Consider the following 16881-nt stretch of genomic DNA (forward strand, 5'->3'; position numbering starts at 1 on the left):
TCTCACTGAGACAGGGGAGATTGGAGCAAGATGGATGGAAGTGGCAGAAAGCAAGAAAGCTACTATCAAGGGGAACGAATACCCCAGAGGGCACACCGACAATAAACCCTACAACTGAGGGCAACCAAAGACCCCTCCTACTACCCAAGGAAAGCCACAGACACCCTATTCTTCCACCTCACCAATCTCCAGTAACCCACCTCGACCCAGTGACCCATCAGATGGAAGACGCTTTAAGTGTAATGAACTGGGACATATAAAGGCCAACTGCCCAAAGAACGCCAACCGAGTACAGTTCATTACACCACCATCACATTAAAGATCCCCAGGCCCAGATGCCTCTCAAATACCCTTGGAGTGAAGGGAAAATTTGAGAGTGGGCGGAAAGAAGGTTACTGCATGGAGAGACACAGGGGCACAAGTGTCAGCTATCCACCAATCCTTCATAGACCCCAAATTCATCAACCCAAAGGCCCAAGTGACAATTTACCCCTTCATGTCACAAGCTGTAGACTTGCCTACAGCTGAACTGCTGGTCCAGTACAAAGGCTGGTCAGGAATGTGGACTTTTGCAATCTATGACAATTATCATATCCCCATGCTACTGGGGGAAGACTTGGCCAACCAGGTGAAGCGGGCCAAGAGAGTGGGAATGGTTACACGTAGCCAAACCAGGCAAGCTTCCAGACCCATTTCTGTTCCTGAGCCATCCACAGACGCCCCATCTGTGTTACCAGAGACCCAGACAGAGGTGGTGGACCCGGATTCCATGCCAACCACTGAAACAGCCACAGCACCTCCAGTCCCCGGCCCGGAACTGGAACAGCAACCAGCACCAGCAAGTGCAACCACGTCTTCAAAATCAATGCCAGAGGGCGCCAGCGAGCCAGAACTGGCAGAAGCAACAGACAGCCATACCCAAAAGGCTCAGCCAGAGCCTGAAATACCCTCAGGTGCACCAGCGGAGAGCGGTTCACCAGCACCGGAAACAACCCCATCACCTAAATCGCTTTCAGAGGGACCAAGCCCAAGTCCACAGTATCAGGAAGAACTGGTGACCCCAGCCTCAAGGGAACAGTTCCAGACGGAGCAGGAAGCAGATGACAGCCTTCAGAAAGCTTGGGCAGCGGCACGGAGCACCCCACCGCCTCTCAGCTCTTCTCACCGATCCCGGTTTGTTATACACCAAGGACTTTTATATAAGGAGATTCTTTCTGGTGGACACCGGGAAGAGTGGCAGCCGCAAAAACAGTTGGTGGTTCCAACTAAGTACCGGGGGAAGCTCTTAAGCTTAGCCCATGATCATCCCAGTGGCCATGCTGGGGTGAACAGAACCAAAGACAGATTGGGGAAGTCTTTCCACTGGGAGGGGATGGGCAAGGATGTTGCCAAGTATGTCCGGTCTTGTGAGGTATGCCAAAGAGTGAGAAAGCCCCAAGACCAGGTCAAGGCCCCTCTCCAGCCACTCCCCATACCTGAGGTCCCATTTCAGCAAGTAGCTGTAGATATTCTTGGTCCTTTCCCAAAAAAGACACTCAGAGAAAAGCAGTACGTACTGACTTTTGTGGACTTTGCTACCCGATGGCCGGAAGCAGTAGCTGTAGGCAACACCAGGGCTAACACTGTGTGCCTGGCCCTAACAGACATTTTTGCCAGAGTAGGTTGGCCCTCCAACATCCTTACAGATACAGGGACAAATTTCCTGGCAGGGACCATGAAAGAACTGTGGGAAATTCATGGGGTAAACCACTTGGTTGCCACCCCGTACCACCATCAAACCAATGGCCTGGTGGAAAGGTTTAATGGAACTTTGGGGGCCATGATACATAAATTCATCAATGAACACTCCAATAACTGGGGCCTAGTGTTGCAGCAGTTACTTTTTGCCTACAGGGCTGTACCACATCCCAGTTTAGGGTTTTCACCGTTTAAACTTGTGTATGGTCATGAGATTAAGGGGCCATTACAGTTGGTGAAGCAGCAATGGGAGGGGTTTACACCTTCTCCAGGGACTAACATTCTGGACTTTGTAAGCAACCTACAAAACACCCTCCGACACTCTTTAGCCCTTGCTAAAGAAAACCTAAAGAATGCTCAGGAAGAGCAAAAGGCCTGGTATGACAAACATACCACAGAACGTTCCTTCAAGGTAGGAGACCAAGTTATGGTCTTGAAGGCGCAACAGGCCCATAAGATGGAAGCATCATGGGAAGGGCCATTCACGGTCCAAGAGCGCCTGGGAACTGTGAACTATCTCATAGCATTTCCCAATTCCTCACTAAAGCCTAGAGTGTACCATGCTAATTCTCTCAAGACTTTCTATTCCAGAGACTTACAGGTTTGTCAGTTTACAGTCCAGGGAGATGATGCTGAGTGGCCTGACGATGTCTACTACGAAGGGAAAAAAGACGGTGGCGTGGAAGAGGTGAACCTCTCAACCGCCCTGGAACGTCTGCAGTGGCAACAAATCAAGGAGCTGTGCACTAGCTTTGCCCCATTGTTCTCAGCCACCCCAGGACGAACTGAACGGGCATACCACTCCATTGACACAGGTAATGCTCACCCAATCAGAACCCCACCGTACCGGGTGTCTCCTCATGCCCAAGCTGCTATAGAATGGGAGATCCAGAACATGCTACAGATGGGTATAATCCGCTCATCTACCAGTGCATGGGCACCTCCAGTGGTTCTGGTACCCAAACCAGATGGGGAAATACGCTTTTGCGTGGACTACCGTAAGCTAAATGCGGTAACTCGTCCGGACAACTATCCAATGCCCTGCACCGATGAGCTATTGGAAAAGTTGGGATGGGCCCAGTTCATGTCTACAATAGACTTAACCAAGGGGTACTGGCAAGTACCGCTAGATGAACCTGCCAAGGAGAAGTCAGCATTCGTCACCCATGCGGGGGTGTATAAATTTAATGTCCTTCCTTTCGGCCTTCGAAATGCACCCGCCACCTTCCAGAGGCTGGTAGATGGTCTACTAGCAGAACTGGGAGAATATGCAGTTGCCTACCTCGATGATGTGGCCATTTTTTCGGACTCCTGGCCCGAACACCTACTACACCTGGAAAAGGTCTTTGAGCGCATCAGGCAGGCCGGACTAACTGTTAAGGCCAAAAAGTGTCAAATAGGCCAAAACAGAGTGACTTACCTGGGGCACCAGGTGGGTTGAGGAACCATAAACCCCCTACAGGCCAAGGTGGATGCTATCCAAAAGTGGCCTGTCCCAAGGTCAAAGAAACAGTTCCAATCCTTCTTAGGCTTGGCCGGGTACTACAGGCGATTTGTACCACACTACAGCCAAATCGCTGCCCCACTGACCGACCTGACCCAAAAGACCCAGCCAAATGCAGTTAAGTGGACTGATGAGTGTCAAAAGGCCTTTACCCAGCTTAAGGCGACGCTCATGTCTGACTCTGTACTTAGGGCCCCGGATTTTGACAAGCCGTTCCTAGTAACCACGGATGCATCTGAGCGTGGTATCGGAGCAGTTCTCATGCAGGAAGCAACAGATCACAACTTCCATCCTGTCGTGTTTCTCAGCAAGAAACTGTCTGAGAGGGAAAGTCACTGGTCAGTCAGTGAAAAAGAATGCTATGCCATTGTGCATGCCCTGGAAAAGCTACGCCCATATGTTTGTGGATGGCGGTTCCAGCTACAAACTGACCATGCTGCACTCAAGTGGCTTCATACTGCCAAGGGGAACAACAAGAGACTTCTTCGTTGGAGTTTAGCTCTCCAAGATTTTGATTTTGAAATTCAGCACATCTCAGGAGCTTCTAACAAAGTAGCGGATGCACTCTCCCTTGAGAGTTTCCCAGAATCAAGTAGTTAAAATGTGTTCTTAAACTGTAGAAGTCTGTTAGTTATATACTTAGTGGTATATGTAATGGTGCATGTGTTGTATTAATCTGTTTAGTTTAAAGTTCTAGGAGGAAATCGCCGCCAGTGACCTTCCCCACTGTCTGCAATTTGGGGGGCGTGTCATAAACAGATAGCTAAGGGTTAATGTCTCTTTCACCTGAAAAAACGTAACCTGAAGCACCTCACCAGAGGACCAATCAGGAAACCAGACTGTTTCAGATCTGGGTGGAGGGAAGTTTGTGGGTGAGTCCTTTGTTCTTTGGTCTTCTGCCTGTACTCCCTCTCGGCTATGGGAAGGATTTCTCTATTTCTTGCTTTCTAATCTTCTGTTTCCAAGTTGTAAGTACAAATATAGTAAGGCAGTAAGGTTTCTATCGTTTTTCTTTTGTATTTACATGTGTGTAGTTGCTGGAGTGCTTTGAATTGTATTCTTTTTGAATAAGGCTGTTTATTCATATTTCTTTTAAGCAATTGACCCTGTATTTGTCACCTTAATACAGAGAGACCATTTTAATGTATTTTTCTTTCTTTTTACATAAAGCTTTCTTTTTAAGACCTGTGGGAGTTTTTCTTTAGTGGGGAGCTCCAGGGAATTGAGTCTGTGCTCACCAGGGAATTGGTGGGAGGAAAAAGTCAGGGGGAAATCTGTGTGTGTTAGATTTACTAGCCTGACTTTGCATTCCCCCTGGGAGAGGGGGAGAAGAGAGATTAGCTTCTGTTTTCCAAGGCTGGAAACGGGGAGGGTGGAATCCCTCTGTTTAGATTCATGGAGCTTGTTTCTGTGTATCTCTCCAGGAACATCTGGAGGGGGGAAGGGAAAAGGTTTATTTCCCTTTGTTGTGAGACTCAAGGGATTTGGGTCTTGGGGTCCCCAGGGAAGGTTTGAGGGGACCAGAGTGCCCCAAAACACTCTATTTTTTTGGGTGGTGGCAGCTCTACCAGGTCCAAGCTGGTAACTAAGCTTGGAGGTTTTCATGCTAACCCCCATATTTTGGACACTAAAGTCCAAATCTGGGACTAGGTTATGATAACCTTGGGGGCCACTTGGCCATCAGGGAACTTCAGCTGCTTGGCTTAGTTGGCACCAGCTCTAACCACCGTTAACAACCAAAGACAAACTGGAGGAGACCAAATCACAGGAGACGAGAGGTGATGCTACCCAATTAGACTGCAGCAGAAAACGAGGTACAGGCTCTATTCCTGGACTCTGGGCTTGTCATATCTGTTTGCATGGTTCCAATTAGTCATATGGCTACTGCAAGGATGGCCGAGTGGTAACAATAATGCTGTCACAGTTGTGATTTTGCTAAAATAAAATAAAATAAAATAGAATAATAAATAATAGAATAATATAGGACACTTTTTCTACCTGACAGCCCCCTTTTCTGCATCACAAACCCAGGATGCAGGCCAGGGGAGTAGATTCCATATGGCTATGTACATGAAAATTTCCCTCGGATAGTTTCAGGATGTGAGGTCCCTTTTCTTCTCCATGAGGAATGAAAAGGGACCAAGGATCCAAAGTTATGCACGGATCTCAGTGATTCACTGGTTGCTAGGCCCACCCACCATCTCTGTAACTCCACAAGTGCTCTAAGACCCTCTCCAGCTCCCAGCTAGCACAGGTTCATCAGAGATGTGCTACCGGGGCCTGTCAGAGAAGCTGTTGCCCACAGGATCTGCTGAAGGGGGCATCGTGCAGGGAGCTACACAGAGATGGGAAGGCTGGTTAGAGAAGCTGATGGGCACAATATCCAGCCATAGACTGGTCAGGAAATTTTGACCTTTCCAGACCCAGAGTGCAGTCATAGACTCTGTCAGTGCAACCTTCATTATGTTATGAGGAAGCAGGAGATGAAAAGCTTCTAGTTTCTCTTGGGGATCCAGGCAGATGCAGCTGGGTAGTATCATGGTTTCTGAGCTTTCAGAGAAAAATGCTCCATTTTCTGTGAAAACTCACCCCAAAAAATTGATGAAAAGGAAACATTTTAGTTTGCTTAACATTTTGCATGGAGAGAAAATCTCTCTATTTTCTAGCCCAGCTCTGGCTCAAACCATAAGCCTCTGTCCCTCGTGCAACAAGACCACACCCCTAGTTGACAGCACTAGCCTGGAATCAACCTTCCACAGTGAGCAGCACCTGGACATCTGCTGGGGGTGGATAAGCCAGTTCTATAAGAGAGGGAGCCCCTGGAAATGGCCTGTCAGCAGCAGCCCATCCATCAGTGGAACAATTTAAGTATATAATAATGGCCTTATTGTGTTGGACAAATGGTTTGTCCTGCACAGTGCAGATACTTCCGAGGGAATGAAGAGAACATGGAATTATCAAGGGCTCCATCCTCTCCGTCTCCTCCATTTTGGCTAATTGATGGACCTTTCTTCCATGAACTTATGTTATTCTCTTTTGGACCAGTTATACGTTTGGCCTTAGCAACAAACCTTGGCAGTGAGTCCACAGGCTGAGGGTGCATTGCGTGATAAAGCACTGGCTTTTGTTTGTTTTGAACCTTCTGCCTATTAACTTAATTGAGTGACCCCTGATTATTGTGTAGGTGAAAATAACTCTTCCTAATTCATTCTCACCACACTGCTCATGATTTTGCAGACCTCTGGCATATCCCCACTTTGTCATCCCTTTTCTGGGAATAGGAGAATCAAAACAGCACACAGTATTCAAGATGTGGGCATGCCATGAATTTATAAATAGGCAATATGACATTTTCTCTCTCTTTATCTATCCCTTTCCTAATGATTCCCAACTTGAACGGTGGAGGGAGCCCCCCTTCAGGGAGGGAGGTCCCCTTGGCCCCTTCTGCCAGAAGCTCTCCCCCACTACAGCTGGAGCACTGAACCTCCTCATCCTGGAGAACCCAGAGCCTCCCCACCACCTATGGCTGTAGCCTTGATCTCCCCTCCTACACCTCATGGATGGAGGAGCCTTAGGCTGGACAGAGCCCCCTCAGCCATGCCATGCCTCCTCTCTTGAGACCCCAATCTGCCCCAAGGGGAAAATATGTCTCTTTCCAAAGAACCTGAACATTTTAAATGTACCATGCATGTTCCCGGGCAGCTGAGGAGGTGGTTATGACATTGCCCCCAGTATTCAGCATGATGGTATCATTATGATATGTTTATGAATAACATTATAATACATCTTGTACAAAATATGCCTTGTGAGGTGTCTATGGAAATGTTATGATTTGTGAAATATGATAACACTCTATTTATGCATGTATCATTTTTGTATCAGAACTCATGAATATTGACTATGTATCTGTATTTCAAATGTAGCTATGCCTGGGCAAAATGCTTCCTATCAAGACAGCTGGTTGTGAAAAGCCTATTCAGGGTAATGGAACATGAAGGAAACAGTAGGCCTGAGGAGCAGCTTCTCCCCCCACCCGGTCACCCTTCTGAGAATGCTCCAGACAGCCTGTGGATAATGGCTGCTATGACTCAACAGTGCATGCAAGGACATGTGACCAAACCACATGACACTAAACTCCATTTTGGTACCTTTATGTTTCCAATATATAACGTAGGGTGTGGGATCATTTCTTGACCTCACTCCCCAGACAAGAGAACTCCTGGAAACACCTGAGGAACAAAGACTGAATGGAGGGAAGTGCTGGTCCCAGGCTAAAGGGATTTCTAGCCTGCGTATGGAAACTTGGTGGACTGCTTGTTTCATCAGTCAAGGTGAGAAATTAGTAATTCATATCCAACTTATCTAGTATGTTAGGCTTAGTTTGTCTTTTTTTGTTTATTTGCTTGGTAATCTACTTTGATCTGTTTGCTATCACTTAAAATTACTTAAAGTCCACCTTTCTGTAGATTTGTTTATGCTTTATCTTTACCAGCATGTTTTGGGTACAGTGTTTGGGATAATCTCAAGTCTATGTACAAAGGCTGTTGCATATTTTGCCCACATCCAGGGGAAGTGACCTGTATTAATGAGCTTACACTATACAGACACCTGTGCAGAGCAAGACGATATAATTCTGTGTTTATACTCAAGAAACAGGGCAAGGTGGGGAAGCTTGGAAATTGGCTGTTGTCTGCTGCCTGTCTTTGAGAGGCTTAGGTAAAGCACTCAGGCAGCTCAGCTGGTTGTATGGCCCTAACTGCTGTCATGTTGGGTGATAACAAGGCTTGCAGAGGCTGGCTGTGTCACCAGCAGAGCAGTGTATGATTGGCCAGCCCAGCTGGAGGGTTGAGGGGCACAGCAGTTGCCACAGCTTTCAGACTGCTCCGGCGGGGATGACAACTTGTCATAGTGGAAAGTGTTATACAGCTTCCTGTGTTCATCACCCCTCCCATTGTTCCAGGCCTTGGACCCCAACTGACCCTCTCTCTACAGAGTGGAGATCAGTAGCTCATCTTGTCTTGGATTTAAGTGTCCAGGATGCAATAGGTGACCCATGTCACCAGCACAGGAGCCAGGCAATGAATTGACCCTTCACTTGATGAACATCCTGATTATCCTCGCACGAAGGTGTTTGTTTTTCACGCTGTACACAATTAGGTTCATCAGGGTTGGGACCAGAAGGTAGATATAGCCCAGGAGAATCTGAAGGAAGTGAGAAGAGCTATTCCCGAATCTGTGTATCACAGACAAGCCAATCTCTGGTGTGTAGAAGAGCAGTACGGCGAACAAGTGGGAGACGCAGGTGTTTAGGGCCCTGAGTCTCTCCGTGTCGGATGTGACACTAAGCACAGTTTTGAGGATCATCACATAAGAGAGAAAGATTAGCAATGAATCCAACCCTACCGTTAAGAGTTTAATAGACAAGCCATAGATGGTGTTGACTGTGATGTCTGAACAAGCCATCTTCATGACTTCCTGGTGCAGGCAGTAGGAATGGGATAGGACATTGGCTTGACAGTATCGGAACCGTTTCAGGAGAAAGGGAAGTGGGATGTTAAGGGCCACCGATCTTAGCACAAAGAAAAGTCCCATCCTGGCTATTCTCAGTGCGGTTAAGATGGAAGTATATCTCAGTGGGTTACAGATCGCGACAAAACGGTCAAAGGCCATTAGCAAGAGCACAGATGATTCAATGTATGAAAGCGAGTGGATGAAGAACAACTGAGCAAAACAGGCATCCAGGCTGATCTCCCTAGAGTTAAACAAGAATATGCCCAGCATCGTCGGGTGGTTATCGATATGCCAAGGTCTGTGACTGCCAACATGGAAAGGAAAATGTACATGGGCTCATGGAGGGTTCGATCTGTTTTTATAATGAATAGAATGACTGAATTTCCAAATATAGAAATAACCAATATTAAGCAGAAGGGAATAGAGATCCAGCGATGTACATCTTCCTGTCCTGGTATCCCGGTGAGAAGGAACACTGCAGGTTTGAATTTGGTGTCATTGACAGCTGACATAATGTATTGGGCAGGTCTGAGGAGTTTTGAACTTTCCTTCCTAAATGGGAAAAAAACAGGACACTAAATGATATTTTAGAAGATACATTTCTGCTTTCAGTGCAAGTCTAGAGACTCCTGGAAGCTCAAGGAAAATCAGCAAAAACTTAGTCTTGGATTTACACCACCAACAGGAAGATATGCACTGCCAGACTGGATCAGACCTGCAGTCCATCTAGCCCGGTATCCAGTGACCAGTTCCAGATGCTGCAGAAGAAGATTGGAAGAAGCCCTGAAATAGACAGCTGTAAGATATCCTGCTCCCAGGGAGAATATCTCCATGACAGCCACTAGTTAGACATATGTAATGGTGTAAATCAGGAAGGTTTAGAGCTCTTCCAAGACTTTTTAAAAACAATCCTCACTACTATAATTGGATTTTCTGGTTGAATTCTGCTAAACTCTTGGCCCTCTTGATATCTTGTGGCTGGGAATTCTGCAAACTACTTGACAACTGTAAAAGCAGCAAAGAATCCTGTGGCACCTTATAGACTAACAGACTTTTTGGAGCATAAGCTTTCGTGGGTGAATACCCACTTGGTCAGATGCATGATGAAGTGGGTATTCACTCACGAAAGCTCATGCTCCAAAACGTCTGTTAGTCTATAAGGTGCCATAGGATTCTTTGCTGCTTTTATAGATCCAGACTAACATGGCTACCCCTCTGATACTTGACCACTGTGTGATTTTGCAAATATGACCTTCCTACAGGCACCCTTTCTGGCCCTCCAATTCTGAGTGTGGCCCATTGTATCATGAAATGAGTCTAAACATATGGCCCGTTCATGGTGAAAATGGTTCTGTACCTAAGTGTCCTGGAGTGAAGCTATCTATCTATCTATCTATCTATCTATAATTTTGTCCACTGCCTTGCAGTACATGAGATTAATTCTTATTGCCATTTTCTTAATTGAATAATATTGACTTTAACTGCATCACTACAGCTCCGCATGCATAAAATCAGTTAGAACTGGGCTCTATTTACTTTCCCTTGCCAGATGTTCCCAGTGATATACTCTGACCTCCAAGAATCACTCCAAGAGAAGTGAAAGTGCTTCCCTGGTCAAAGTAGACTGACTCCAGAGAGTTTGCTCATCCTATAAATGTCTCTTCATCCTCACAGGACCTGCATCCTCTCTCCATGCAGGTTTTTGTCGATATTTGGCAAGTTACAAGCTAACACAGAGAGTTACTTCAGCTGGCCAGGGTCTGGAACCGCATCACAAATGGGTGAATAGTGCAAACCTAGTGTTTGTACTAATATCCAGTAGAGTGTGCAATTTACTTGAGCAATGCTCCTGTAAGAGGTGATGGGCCAAGTTACATTCAACCACAATTACACTCCCCTTTCCTATACCCCAGCTCTACTCTTTGCTGAAACACACAGCAGAGCATGGCTGTCTTTAAGAATAAGCAGCACTGGAAAACTTGGGGCACCCCTGGGTCTTAGTGTCCACCCCTCTGCCTCTTCCTATCCCTGTTCTGACCCTTCCCATAGACTCCCACTGCAGCTGCAGCCTGGTGAGTCTCCCTGTGGACGAGATCTAGTACTTAACAGTGAAAAAGCCTCCAGCCTGCCAGACCTACTAGCACAACACTGAAACTGGTAAAGAGCCATTCAAGGGGTAATGGAGTCGTTTAACAGGCATTTACTAACTCCCAGGTATAGACTGTCTGGTTTTGAGTTTACTGACAAAACCAGCTGTGCATTGCTGTAGTATTTACTCAGAACATATTAGTCTACAGGACCTTAGTTTAAAATTTGCTTTAAATATATTTCATGAGTGTGTTCTTGAAGATTATATAATCAGATCTCTAAAAAATCCTCGCATAGATTTTTAGATGCTTGAATCTTCAGACATACAGTTTTTTCAATAAATCCTTCAAAAGACGCACCTTATCTAAAATACATATGCGAGACTAGGCTGCCGTCGGGCATAGGGGCACCAGTTTAATAATACTGCATAGGGCCCCATAAATCCTAAGGATGGCCCTGCACCAAAGGTTCTGTTCTCCCAGGAATTTTTGCAAGGACTTGCACAAGTCTTCAAGAGTGATTGAATGCATGACCAGGAATGTAAGTGTTAGAAACAGCTTCTTGTCTGTTACTAAGAGACAGTATCATACAACTATTACCTGAAAATGATTTCATAGCATAAACCCTTTGTCAACAATATGTGGAATGCTTCTGAGACATTTCCAAAGCAAAAGCCATTAAGCAGTAAAGTTACCACTGCTTCTTCCTGTAGAGATTCCAACAACTCTGCTACTGGCTTTCAACATACAGGCATGTCATGAAAGTTTGGTTCATAATATTTGTATTACAATGAAACAGTTTGGCAGAACATTTACATATCTGTATTTTGGTACACACATGTCAAAACCATCCTTTCCCCTCTGATGATTTCTCAGGTTACAGTGGGATTTACAATGTAGCATCTCTCATCTGGCTTTCTTCAGAATCTGAAAAGATCCCAGTGTCTCAGCCCTCAGTCAGTCACTTGTCATCAAACAAAAGTCTAGTAGCTCCTCTGTCCCTGGGTTAATAGCTGACAGATTCTCCTCAGGTTCTCTTCTGTCAGTCTGCAGCCTGTAGCCGGAGCGGTAACAGGCACTGGGATCAGTATAGAAAATATTAATTCCTTGAGCTCTCACTATCTAGTACATAGTAACTCCAGCGCTTGTTATTCAGCTACGATGAGAGTTTGCAGAAAGCAGATTTCAAAGTCATATGCATGAGTATTCATGGAAATGGAACTTCATTTCACACAGGAAAGTCATCTATTGCTCTCTCGCTCTCTCGCTCTCTCTCTCTGTCTTTCTCTCTGACAGTCTAGCTGCAGTATTTATAAAATACTTAGAGATTCCAACAACTCTGCTACTGGCTTTCAACATACAGGCTCTCTCTCTCTCTCTCTCTCTCTCTCTCTCTCTCTTTCTCTCTGACAGTCTAGCTGCAGTATTTATAAAATACTTAGCCCCCAGGAACGGCATTGGGACAGACATGGAGCTTAGCTGCCATAATGTTCAACCCAGTTCTTGGGATGTTTGCTGTAGAGCTACATTAGGTTAACTATTGTGATGTTTGTGTTATGGCTGTATTGGGTGAAACCTTCATGGCTCATCTTAGTTTAGTATCAGGATACTGGAAAACAAGCAAGAAGGGAAGCAACAGCTCAATAAAGCCATCGCTCAGTCAGCACTTTAGGGAGGTCGTGAGACAACACTGGAGCTATAAGTTGGGAAAAGCCTATTTCTGGGATCCTGCCACATTACACAGCTTGTTTTGCCAGCACTCAGAGACTTTCCAGAAGAGGAAAAGCTGTTGATGGGAAGCTCTTCAGACTAACAGGCACAGACAGCACCGAGGAAGTCTGAAGGCCCTCAAACTACCTGGGTCCTCATCAGAGTGAGAGGGTTTGGGGATCAGAGACGTGTACAAACTCTTCTTTGAAAATCCTCTTATTCACCCATGTTACACATTATTTCTACTGTTCAGATTAAACAGTATTTTTGTTCAAGAAGGCTGGCTGGTCACTCATCTCACCACTAGTCATAGAATCCCAGAGGGAAGAACCTCAGGTGCCAAACCCACTGCGAATTGCTGGACAAGCACAATCAACCCACAGTTTACAGAAGCCCATTGCCCAGTCTGAGGTGGGAGGGTCATGGGATTCCACCCCATGAGAGAGCAGGGTCTTATATCTGACATGTGGCACTTGGAGACCAGAGAGGGGGCAGAGATCCCAGCAGTGCTGTAGCTCTGAGGAGGACCCCTCTGCCAGTCAGGAAATTAACATATGCCCTATCAGACCCATTACTACAGACCATGGCAGCTCTGAATTCCTGTGTTCACAATTAAGCCAGAGAATAAAATCACTGAAAATGCATTTGCTGATTAAATTTCCAGTATTAAATAAACCTGAGGAAATTTGTGAACTAGACACTGATATTCTGTGGGGTCTCCTCTCACTCAGCCCCTGGCAGGATCTAACTCATAGCACTCTGCACTTCGAAAAATGGTACCCCTTGATAAATCCTGACTTGAGACATTGGGGATTTATCACTCCAAGCTCTCTTTGAAAGTCAGTTTTCTGTAAAGCTTGAATAATGCACTGTGGTGCCCAGGCAGATGGGGGGAAGGGGTTCCCAAGCTATCTAGCACTGCCTGCTCTCCAGCCCCGTCACTGAGTCACACCGACAGCCCAGCTCAGTCCTCTGCCACTGCACAGAAATCTGCAAATGGAAACAGCTCACAGCCTTTCCCCTTCACTTTGCATTTTAGAGATAGTGAAACCTGCCAACGTACCCAATTGCTGCTAGACGTGGAGCTGCTGACATGAGAAGGCTTCACCCTAAAGGACAAGGAGTCATCGGAGAGGTTGCACAGGCAGCAGGCAGTATCTGTTCGGATCGGGAGGCAACTGGCTATATGAAACATGCCTGCACATTCCCTTGGGGGCCACTTGGCCAACAGGGAACCTCAGCTGCATGGCATAATGTGCACTAACTTTAATCCCATCACGGCCAAGGCAAACTGCAGGAGGTCAAATCACAGGGGACGTGTGGTGATCCTACATAATTGGACTGCAGCCCAGCTCTGGGCTCTGTTACTGGAGTCTGGGCTTGTCATCACTATTTCCATAGTTCTGATTAGTCATCTGGCTATCTCGGGGGCATCCAAGTGGTAACGATGATGCTGTCACAGCTGTGGTCTTACTGAAATACAAAAAATATAATAATAATATAGATCCATATTTTTCCCCAACAGGCCCCTTTCCTGCATTACAAAGCCCGAGTGCAGGCGAGGGAAGGGACATTCCACAAGGCTCTGTTGTACAGGGTGGAGAGGCCTGCACAGAGAGTGAAGGCTGTTTATACAAGTGGATGGACACAATACACCAGTCATATGCTGGTGAGAAGGTTTCAACCTTTCCATACCCAGGGTGCAGCCATAGACTTCGTCAGTGCAACATTCATTTACACTACGAGGAAGAGGCAGATGAAAAGCCTCCAATTTCTCTTGGGCATTCAGGCTGTTGCAGCTGGGCAGAATCATGGCAACCGAGCTTTCAGCAAAAAATGATCCATTTTCTATGAAAACTCACCCCCAAAAATGGATGAAAAGGAAACTTTTTAATTTGGGTCAACATTTTTGATGGGGTGGGGGGAATCTTTTTGTTTTCCAGCACAGCTCTAGCTCAAACTATGAGCTTCTTTCCCTCCTGCTACAGGACCACTCTCCTAAGTGGCAGCTCTAGCCTTCCCATCAGCCTCGCACACTGAGACTGCCCTAGACATCTGGTAGGGTGTACATGTCATCTCTGTAGCAGAGGGAAGCCTTGGAGAAGGCTTGTCTACAGCATCCCATCCATCAGGGGAATAATTTAAGAACATAAAAATGGCCATATTGGAATAATGGCCCATCTAGCCCAGTGTCCTGTCTTCTGACTGTGGGCAGCGCAGATACTTCAGTGGGAATGAACAAAACAGGGCAATTATCGAATGATCCATCGCCTGTTGTCTGCTCCCAGCTTCTGGCAATCCATAATTTAGACACCCAGAGAATGGAGCTGCGTTCAAAACCATCTTGTCTAATACCTATTGAAGGACCTCTCCTCCGTCAAGTTATCTGGTTTTTTTGGACCAGCTATACTTTTGACCTTCACAATATCCCTTGGCAATGAGTTCCGGAGGCTGTCTGTGTGTTGCGTGAAAAAAATACTTCCTATAATTTGTGTTAAACCTGCTGCCTTTAACTTCATTTGGTGACCGTGGTTCCTGTGAAGGAGTAAATAGCACTTCCTTATTCACTTCCTCCACACCAATCATGATTTTGCAGACCTCCATCATATCGTCCCTTAGTCATCTTTTCCAAGCTGAAATGTCTCAGTTTTATTAATCTCTCCTTATATGGCAGCCATTCCATAACCCTAATAATTTTTGTAGCCCTTTTCTGAACTTTTTCCAATTCCAATATATCTTTTTTTGTGATGTGAGGACCACATCTGTACACAGTAATCAAGATGTGGGCCTACCTTGGATTTATATAGAGGCAACATGATATTTTCTTCTTACTCTCTATCCCTTTCTTAATGATTCCCAACATTCTGTTCTATTTTTTGACTGCTGCAACACATTGAGTGGATGTTTTCAGAGAACTATCATCAATGACTCCAAGATCTCTTTCTTGAGTGATATCAACTAATGTAAATCCCATCATTTTCTATGTATAGTTGGGATTAAGTTTTCCAAAATGCATTTATTTTTGCTTATCAACACTGAATTTCATTTGCCATTTTCTTGACCCATCACCTAGTTTTGTGATATCTCTTTGTAACTCTTCGTAATCTGCTTTGAACTTAAGTATGCTTAGTAGTTTTGTCTCATCAGCAAATATTGCCACCTCACTGTTTACCTCTTTTTCCAGATCATTTATTAACATGTTTAACAGCACTGATCCCAGTACGCATCTCTGTGGGACAACACTATTTGCCTCTCTTGTGTCTAAAAACTGATCATTTATTCCTACCCTTTGTTTCCTATCTTTTAAGCAATTACTGATCCATGAGAGGACCTTCCTTCTTATCCCATGATTGCTTACTTTGCTTAAGATCCTTTGGTTAGGGACCTTGTCAAAAGCTTTCTGAAAATCTAAATACACTATATCCGCTGGATCATCCTTGTCCACGTTTGTTGGCCCCCAAAGGAATTCTAATATATTGGTGATTTGAAAAGCTATGTTGAATCTTGCCCAAAAAAGTGTGTTCATCTAAGTATCTGAAAACTCTGTTCTTTACTATAGTTCTAACCAATTTGCCTGGTACTGAAGTTTGGCTTACTGGCCTGTATTTCCAGGATAACATCTAAAGCCTTTTTTAAAAAATCAGCATCACATTAGCTATCTGCCAGTTGTATGAGAAAGAGGCTGATTTCAGTGATAGTTTACATACCACAATTAGTAGTTCTGCAATTTTGCATTTGAGTTTCTTCAGAAATCTTGGGTGACACCATCTGGTCCTGGTGACTTTTTACTTTTTAATTTATAAATTTGTTCCTAAACCTCCTCTACTGATACCTGAATGTGGGAGAGTTCTTCAGATCTGTCACCTAAAAAGAATGTCTCAGGTGTGGGAATCTCCCTTACATCCTCTGCAGTGAGGATCAATGCAAAGAATTCACTTAGTTTCTCTGCAACAGCCTCATCTTCCTTGAATGTTCCTTTAGCTCCTCAGTCGTCAGTGATTGTTTGGCAGGCTACCTGCTTCTGATTTACTTTGAAAAAATAATTGCTTTTATTTTTTGTGACTTTTGCTAGTTGCCCTTTAGATCTCTTCAACTAGGTACACAGTATCATCTAGCCCGGTTCAAAAAGTATGAGTCACCCCTGACAAAAAAAACAATGAGATTGAATTAAAATAATAAGATTTTAAAATACACTACAGTGGGGTTTGTTTTCCTGTTCCTTTGGTTTCTGAGTCTTTGTGGTGCACGTGGTACAGAGATTCTAGCTTTTCTGAAATTCACTTTTTAAAATAAACTCTTTTAAGAAAATAAAAAGCTGAGATTCCTCCGCAG

General features: G+C 45.1%; 1 pseudogene; it reads right to left on the reverse strand.

Annotated features, from left to right (window-relative positions):
• Nucleotides 1-8332: 8332 nt before the first annotated feature.
• On the reverse strand, nucleotides 8333-9297 carry LOC127037781 (olfactory receptor 51G2-like; annotated as a pseudogene).
• Nucleotides 9298-16881: the final 7584 nt, after the last annotated feature.

The sequence above is a fragment of the Gopherus flavomarginatus genome, chromosome 1, assembly GCF_025201925.1.
Source record: "Gopherus flavomarginatus isolate rGopFla2 chromosome 1, rGopFla2.mat.asm, whole genome shotgun sequence".
Classification (NCBI taxonomy): domain Eukaryota; kingdom Metazoa; phylum Chordata; order Testudines; family Testudinidae; genus Gopherus; species Gopherus flavomarginatus.